Raw genomic sequence first — 9,571 nt, 5'->3', positions numbered from 1 at the left:
GGTTTTGGTTAGAGCTTTGGAGAGGTCTTGAGGGAGAATAATGAGAGATGAGAGGGGATAGTGCTGGGCAGTAGGAGTGCTGGTATAGGATAGAATGGATGACCTGGAGCTGAGAGAGAAGAAGCTGGTGGGGTAATTCAAGCCAGTTTAGGTGTTTTAGAGAGATCCAATGATGGGATTTGTAGGTTTGTTGGGAGCAAATCTAGCTACCTTGTTGTAGGTAGATTCAAGTTTGGTCAGGAGTGCTGAGTTAAGATTTGTGAGAATTTGAGAATTGTACATTAGACTGGGTAGAAGGTAGGTAAGAGAGAGAGAGTAATCTTGGCTTCAGAGGTAAGGAATTTCTTGTTATGGTAAAGGAGCCCTAGTTTTGAATGAGTCTTTTTGATACAGTTATTAACACGCAAGTCAAATTTAAAGTGATCATCGATGGTTACACCTAAGAGCTTAGTGCTGGATTCTACCTGTTATTAAGGGACTTTATGGAGAAGGAGGGTTTAATATTGTTGAACTTTGTAGGTAGGAAGATTAACAGATTTTTTTTTTTAGGGTTAAGGATGAGCTGGTTGTTGGAGAGCCATGTTTCAACTAAGTTAAAAGATGCCTGAGTAGCTTGAGAAGAGCTTAGAGGGAGAGTTGGCTGTGGTGATGACTGCAGAGTCAGCTGCGTATTGCACTAAAGATGACTGAGGACAGGAGGTATAGAGCTGATTAGTAAAAATATTAAAAAGTAAAGGCCCTAGGGTAGACCCTTGAGGTACACCTATTTTTACAGGGAGAGGAGGGGAGTGTACAGAGTGCCATCTCACTGATTGAGATCTATCAGTGAGGTAGCTGGAGAACCGTGCAACTATATCAGAGGAGAAGTTCAGGTTATGCAGTTTGTGCAGCAGAAGACAGTGTGAGACAGTGTTGAAAGCTTTTGAGAGGTCCAAGAATAGGCAAGAAATAAGTTTATGGTCATCCATGGCTATAGATACAGTATTGAGGAAGGATACTAGAGCTGTAGTGGTGCTATGTTTGGTTTTATATATATATATATATATATATATATATATATATATATATATATATATATATATTATTTACTGATAATATTTCTTGATGTGTTTCCATTTTGAATCATAAGATGAATTTATCCACAGTGCTATAACTTTTGCAATTGTTGAAATACTATACAATTGAATATCATGGAATCCTAGTCCACCATTATCCCAACCTTTTCTGTGCCAATCAAAGCAAACTCTTGGTTTATTAGGATACCAACAAATTTAAGTAGAATATTATTTATGTTCTTGATCAGTTTTTTGGTGGAGATAGTACTAAAGATTGTCAGACAGTATTTTAGGGAGAAATACCATCTTAATAAGCATTAATCATTCTTCATTGGTAAAGAAGAATTTGCTCCAATTTGTGACTAAACTTAAAATTTTATCAAACAACCTGTTGAAAATGTGCTTGTATAATTTCTTTACTATTAGACATAATGGTTATGCAAAGATATTTCATTTGATTGTTATTCCAATTGAACGCAGAATATTTTTGTATGACTTTTTAATTTTATATTACTTAATAATTTACTTGTTTTATTATGATTAAATCTTAAGTTTAAGATTTTTTCAAACTGACTAATAGAACTAAGTATATGTTCTAATTAATTTTCTATATTTCCTATTGTTAGTAAAATATCAGCAAAGAACTGTATCTTTAGTTTGAAATCTTCTTTTATTTTGACACCATTAATGTTCACATTAGCTCTAATACTATTAGTAAAGGGTTCTATAGATAATGCAAAAAGTAAAGGTGATAGTGGACAGCCTTGTTGTGTGCCTTTTTGTAATTTAAAGGAATTAGAAATAAAACAACATATTTTAACATAAGCATAAGAGTTATTGTATAACCGAGAAATTAATGCAATTAGTTCAGGTGAGAAATTATATACCTTTAGTGTTTTAAATAGGAACCAGCAATTAACTGAGTCAAAAGCATTATCTAAACTGAGACTATTGATATAAAGTTCTTTTTTATTTTTATTTGCATAGTCTAATAATAATGTATGTATTCTTATTATATTTCCTGCACTTGTCTATTTAAAATAAACTTAGTTTTATCATTGTTAATTAGTTTAGGTGTAAGTAGATTAACTTTGTTAGCTAAAATGAAACACGTAAAAACTCTGGAATCAAGTGTAGAAACAAACTAAACCAAACTGCATACACTTGAAGGAAATAAGGCTCGGCTCCTGGATATACCCAAAACTTTTAATAGTCCACAAAGAGGTCACAGTGTGGACTATTAAAAGTGCAGCTTGGTTTAGCTAAAATGAACATGAACATTGTATAGTCCACATTTAAAAGTGAAATGGGTCTGTATGATGAACACTTTGTAGGATCCTTATCTTGTTTTAAAATAGGTGATATAAGAGAATATTTCCATGCTGGGGGACTTCAGCAGTTGTTTTTATTTCTCTATAGTCCTTATCTAATATTTTAACAGCATTATCCAGTAGTATTTTATATACTTCTGGTATAAGACAATCTAAGCTCAGTGTCTTTTTATATTTTAACTTTTTTATTTGATCGTTTATTTCTTTTAAAGTGAAGGGGCTATCATTGTTTTTATTTGTTCACTTATTTTTTTTTTTATTATTTATATTTTCCCTTAGAAAAGTTTCAACTATATCATCATTATCTAGGTGTTTTAAAGCCATCTAGAGTACATTTAATATATGTTTTTCTTTCTTTTTTTATTATTTATGTGATTTGATACAAGAGGAAGTTTATGCAAGCTTAAAGTGTTTACTGACTATGCTTGAAGTCTAAGTTTTTCCAGGTTTATTGAAACTTTATGATTTAGAATTTCAACATAATTTGTATTTAAGTTTTTAAGTTCAGACTGACATAATATCATTTTGTTTTAGAGTTAACTTGGTTTTAGATTTAACTTTAGTATGTCTATTTTTGTCCTGTAGTTCATTCAATTTTTTGTCCATTCTCTTGTCTTACAAATATACCAGCTTGTAACTCTCCCATTTAAGTAACCCTTTAGTGACTCCCACAGGACAATGTCAGATATTTTTAATTACTCTAGTACAATGTTTAATTTATTGAATGAAAGTGATACCTATTATTTCACTTCAGTCAATGAAGTGAATATTAGTTATCAGAGGATTGATTTGCATTTGGAGGAATATTTATTAGCTCAGAGGATCACTGTAGACACTTATAAGGCTTTAAAAGTAACTCATCCAATAGTACCCACCATATTTGGCATACCCAAAGTACATAAAAATCAAGAAAAAAAACCCTTTCAGACCTATAGGTGCTGCCAGGGGTTCTAAAACTCATCGCATAGGTGTTGTGATAGATCGTTGACTGAAATGTGTACCTATATTGGTACACCACCTGATCAACAACTCCTGGGACGTCCTGGATAGGCTTAAGCAAGATATTTGAACTAAAGACCTAACATTTGTGACTATTGATGTAGTAGATTTATTTGCTGCAATTCCCAGTGAAGAAGGGTTAGAACACTTCCACAACAGTATTTTAAGATTTACAAATTTTACTAACGATAAAAAAAAATTGATTGTGGAAATGATGTCTTTGGTTTTGTATTACAATTATATTTATTTAGAGGGGGAGGTTTATAAACAAGAAAAGGGAGTAGCAATGGGTGTCTCCTGCACCCTCATTTATGCTAACTTGGTTTTACTAGACTGGGAAGCAAACTTTATTTTTGGATCTAATTTTGATGATCATGTTGAATTATATGTCAGCTTTTTGAATGATATATTTATTCTTTGGGATGGGCCTCAAAAAGAAATTTTTTACTTCATAAATTATTTGAATGGTACATCAAAATTTTTAAAGTTTACCTTCAACTTCAGCCATGATAGAATTAAATATTTGGACACACTCATTATACATTCAGAGAGTGGGTTTAAGTTTATTATATTCAGAAATCACACTTTCAGTAACTCTTACCTAGACTATTCTAGTTGTCACCCACTTTGTCATAAGGGAAGTTTAGTGAAGGGATAGTGCATACAGGTCACCAGAATGACACCCCATGGTGAAGACATCCCTAGAGAATTAGATATTGCGGCAAATATATTTTTATCTAAGAGATATACCCCCAAAGAAATTGTCAATGAAATTCAGGGGTATGTTCAGTCATAATGGGGGTAAAATATAAACCTCTGTGGGGTGAGGGGCTACCCCTTAAAGAACAAAAAGAAGAAGGAATTGATTATGACAGGGCTCTGGTGGTGGAATACAGACCCCATGCTGGAGATATTAAGAATATAATAAACAGGAACTGGAATATTATTAAAATGTGCCCCAATATCTACGAGCTTTTAGGTCCAGAACCCCTGTTTATCTACAAAATCTGAAGAAATTTTAAAGACAGGTTTGAAGGGAGTTCAGCACTTGACAAACGCTATGATAACCATGGGCAAGGAACAACAAAGTGTGGTAGATATGCACAATATCCCTACATCTTTGAGGTGAGTAGTATCAAACTGGACAAAGAAATGGGCAGCACTACATATTTTATAAAAGGGAATTATAGGTTCATAGGTTCATACTAGGCTATCTGCCCTAGGGCATTTATAAGCCTAGCCAGAGTGTGTTTAGCTTTCGCCACCCATTTTAAATGAATTTTGCTATGCCCTTTTTCGAGGTTAGTATACTGTGCCTCTGTCTAACAGTGACACAGAAGTGATACCCGGGGTAAACCTACGATCTCCCATCCACTCATCAAGATTCCTCTTGAAGAGAGTCAATGAGGGACTCTGCCTAACCTGGATTGGGATTTTATTTCAGAGTGAAGGGAGCCTCTGGGTTATGAATCTGTCCCTCCAGCATGTCCTATTTATTTCAGTGCTGAGGTTCAAGTCTCTCAAGCGCGTAGCTCGATGGGATTTGGATTTTCTGAGGCTCAGCATGTCTATTAATTCCGGGTTGGACATGGCTTTATACATCAGGCACAGATCGCCTCTGAGCAGGCGGTATGCCACTGAGTAGAGCTGGAGTTTCTTTAACCAGGCAGCATATGGCATCTGTTTGAGCCCTTTGATCCTCTTGGTGAGGTACTTTTGGGGTCTTTCCAGTTGCTGCAGGTGTCTGGTAAGGTACATCCCAAAAGGGGCATTGTACTCAATTATGGGCCTGATGAGGGATGAGTAAAGAGTCACGATGACCTCCCCTGATCTAGATGTGAATCCCTTCATGATTAGGTGGGCTATATAAAATGTTTTTCTAACCACTTTGGCCACGTGGTTTTCAAATGAGAGATTGCTATCAACCTGGGTCCCCAGGTCCCTAATTACTTCTTCTGTACTTAATGGATTACTACCTTGTGGTAATTTGTGGGCACTTTGTTTTTGCCAAAGGGGATGACTATACACTTTTTGACGTTTAGCTTGAGGCCATGGCTCTGGCACCAGTTGTCTGTTTCTATGAGGTCCTTTTGTAGGATGCTTGTGTCAGCTGGAGAGTTAATTATGGTGCCTAGTTTGCAGTCATCTGCGAACTTGGTCAGCCACAGTCCTTCTGTGTTGGCCTGTACCTCCGAGAAATATATACCGAACAAGAGAGGTCCCAGGACTGAGCCTTGTGGGATGCCACTTGTAACTGGTTTGGAGTCTGACATGGCTCCAGCAATTCTAACCATGTGGGTTCTGTCCTTGAGCCAGTTTGCACCCATCTAGTGACATAGGGGTTTATATTTAAGCTGGTGAGCTTATCTATAATGCCCGAGTGGGGTATTGTATCGAAGGCTTTTGCGAGGTCCAGGTAGGCTGTGTGGACCACCTTCCCCTCGTCAATGGCCTTGGTGACTGTTTCAAAGAAATTGACCAGGTTTAAGAGGCAGGATCTGCCCTTAACAAAGCCAAACTAGGTAGGATCCAGTGTCTGTAGGTCCCCAATATCTTTATTTATGAGATCCATGATGATCCTTTCCATAGCTTTGCAGACCAAGCTAGTCAGGCTTATGGGGCGATAGTTTCCAGGATCCATTGAGGCACCACCTTTGTGGAGAGGGGCCACTGTTGCTGTACGCCACTCTTTGGGTACATATCCTGTAGTAAGGCTGAGATTGAACAGTAGTTTTATGTTTGGGTTTAGCTCTTCTTGGAGTTCATGTAGGATGCAGCCCGGGACACCGTCTGGTCCTATTGATGCAGGGGTCAGCACTGTGCTGGGATAGATATTTGCTCTTTTGGTGGTGGGGGGGAGAAGTTTGCACTGAACCTGTCAGCTATGATGTTGGCAATGTCTGTGGGTTTGGTGTATTTTTTGTCATTTTGGACTAATTCTGAGCATATCTGGGAATTCCCACCCAGGTTCCTAACATGACTATAGAAAGCCTTGTGATTATCCTTAGTGTCCTGTGCAGGTTTTCTCTCGAAGCTGGCCTTAGACGATTTTATGAGTGCCCGTAGTTTTTTGCTAATACTGATCAGAGATGCCTTCCCTTTTTGGGATTTTGCTCTATCATGTAGTAGCTTCCTCCTTCTATTGTATAGTTTGTTTATGGCTGGGGTCCACCAGACAGGACACCTACCTTTGGAGGATTGGGTCTTGGTTTTATTTGGGATTGCATGATCCATGCATTCCTGAAGGTGTTCATAGAATGCATTTATAAAGGATTCTGTGGTCTGGGCCATATTTTCCACAGGCCCAGGGGCTTTGAAGGATTCCACCTCAATTTTGAGGAGTGTGAAATTTGCTTTAGAGAAGTTTTTCACTGTGGTTTTCTGGGCAGGAGGTGGGGTCGGGATGTGAATATCCAGTGAGATTAGTTTATGGTTTGATCTTACCAGTGAGGGATACACTTCTGGTCTGGAGCATAGAGCCCCCATGTTGGTGATGATCAGGTCCAGTATGTTTTCCCCTCTTGTGGGAGTGGTAACAAGTTGTTCCATAGCATTTGAGTTTATAAATTCTAGGAACCTTTGGGCTAGGGTGTTGGAGCTAGAGTAACGCTCCCAGTCTATGTTTGGGTAGTTGAAGTCGCCCAATATAATGGTGTTTGGAGAGACCTTCATATTTTTCAGTGTTCTCAGGAAAGCCGAGTGGGATTCCTGGGTTTGGGAGGGTGGTCTGTAGCAGGCTATAAACTGGAAGGCAGTTTTACCCACTGTTAGTTGCACATGGATAGTCTCTGATGCTTCGTGCTGTCAGACTAAAAGGGTAGTTTACCTTGCCAAGTGCTTGGGGTGCTCTAGTTTTTATGTTGGAAAGATATAGAGATGCTTCCAGAAGAGAATTTACAAATATAATTATGATATTGGGAGACAGAATGACAATAATGCCTTTTTAAGCACTCCAAAGTATGTCCACAGTATACAAAGTTCCAGTTTGCTATATTGGAAAATGTGTTTGCAAACCCTAGAGGGAACAATATGAATGGAGCGCGTGAGGTAAAGGAACTTAGATGGCAACTTAGGTTGCGTGCTTCTAATGCTCCAGGATTAAACGAGTATGTTTCTTTACAACCATGGTTGAAATTGAGGTTGGTAGTCTTAACGTAATTGGCTACGGTAGTTTTAAAATGAACTTTTAACACTTTTCTTAGGATATGATTTTACTGTTAAGAGTTTTTTGTTAACTTTTCGCAATTAAGTTTTAAGATATTAAAGATGAGTTTTATATGGTATTACATCTTTAAATTTGTACCAGTGCTCAATTAATTGATGGTTATTAATTTATGGAGGGATATCAGCTTATTTAAACCAGACAGATAATTGTATATTCATTCTGATGAAGTCCTGACCACTAGGACAAAACCACTCAGTTACTATGTTTGAATTCTTATTATTTTATTTTGGGCTTGGTGGTAAATTAAAAACTTGGAAGAAATCTGGAGTTGGAAGTTCTATTTATATGGCTGACAGCTTTATTTATTTGTACTACACCATTCCTGTTTATTTCTAGGAAATTTTTGATCTGTTTAACATACCAATCCCTGAATCCTTTTATTTTAATAATGTATACTAGTAATCTTCCTGTGATGTATTAAATTGCCGTTTTTTAAAATAATATTAAAGATTATAGCATTATGGTCCAATAATGGACATGAAACTATTGAAACTTCTCTGATATATGATAACAGATTGTTTGAGAGAAAAATGTTATCAATATTTTGTTTGTGTTCAATATGTATATGAATAATAGGTAAACTGAAATGAGTTTTTTTTTCCTTAGCTCATATATATCCTTTAAATTCATTAGATTTACAAAATTCATCAAGTATTTGGGTGAAAATGTGATTCTCAGCTTTCTATTTGCAGTGCAATCTTTGTCTGATAAAATGCAATTAAAATCACCAACCATTATGACTTCACCTTCCATATAATAGGCTATAGTGTCTACATAATTTTTTGCATCTGTAGCTCCAACCCCTGGAATCCAATAAGAGTTCACCAATGTATATAGTCTTCTGTTCCACTCAGTTATAACAATGCGTAACATACCATTTTTATTAACATAGGTATCTTTTACTTAAGGCATTACAGGTGATTTCTTCCATAAAATGATGGTGCCTCTTCTTTTAGCTCAAATGCCAGAACCTGCAAAAAACAAGCAATTCTTTAATAAAAGTTTATTTACATCTTTATTAAGTGAATGTATTTCTTGTAGAAATGCTATTGGAGCTTTATGTAATTGCAAGTATTTGAACAGTCTCCCCTCTTTACTGGATTATTCAGTTCATTAATATTAAAAGATATGCATTTAAAATCAGACATTTATATAAAGAGAGAATATATAACAATATGAAATCTTCAGCTATGGACAAAACTTTTGAAACAAATAAAAAATGACCTAATGATATAGCCAAAAAATTCTACAATGGAATAATATATTCCTAGTTTTCTAAAAAAGATGAACAAACTGCCTGTCAAACTCTCCATTAGATTAACAAAGCTTAGCTCATGCTTCTGATTCATATTAATGTGTCTCATATTTTTAGTATGCTTCACCTTAAAAAAAGCCCATCAGTGAGTTATTATGAATAAGAAAAGTTAAAAAGGTGTTCAGAATCTTTATTATAATTTGACAAAACTGAATAGCTTTACAGTCATCTTTCCCTGTACTTCACATTATCTCCCTGGTCTACTATAGGGAGGAAGTCAGTTATTATTTTCATATTTATTAATTTATAGGTCAGATGATTTTATAGTTTTCTGTTTTATTTACTATGAGTAAAGTTGTTCATAGCATCATAAGCTCATAAATTAGTATGAGGCTAACTATACTTGTGGGCTATTTCAAGCCCAGCCAATTACTTCATGTGTTAATCAAACCCTACACCTTGTGCCTATAATGTGAACACCTTAACCACTATGCCAACCTCCCATCCTTGTAGGCATATTTACATTCTTTGACTACATACATATTTACTCATTCTGATCTTTCTATTTCTGTTTGTATACTATGTCTTGTACTATTACTATATTCTTAAGTTTTATATTTTAGCTATAATCCTAGTGAAGAGTATCATATAATAGAACATTTACATTTACCCTTATATATTTGATACTCTTTAATCTAGTACTACT

Source organism: Protopterus annectens, chromosome 1.part0 (genome assembly GCF_019279795.1).
Source record: "Protopterus annectens isolate FY-2018-M chromosome 1.part0, PAN1.0, whole genome shotgun sequence".
Classification (NCBI taxonomy): Eukaryota; Metazoa; Chordata; order Ceratodontiformes; family Protopteridae; genus Protopterus; species Protopterus annectens.
This window is presented reverse-complemented; position numbering follows the sequence as displayed.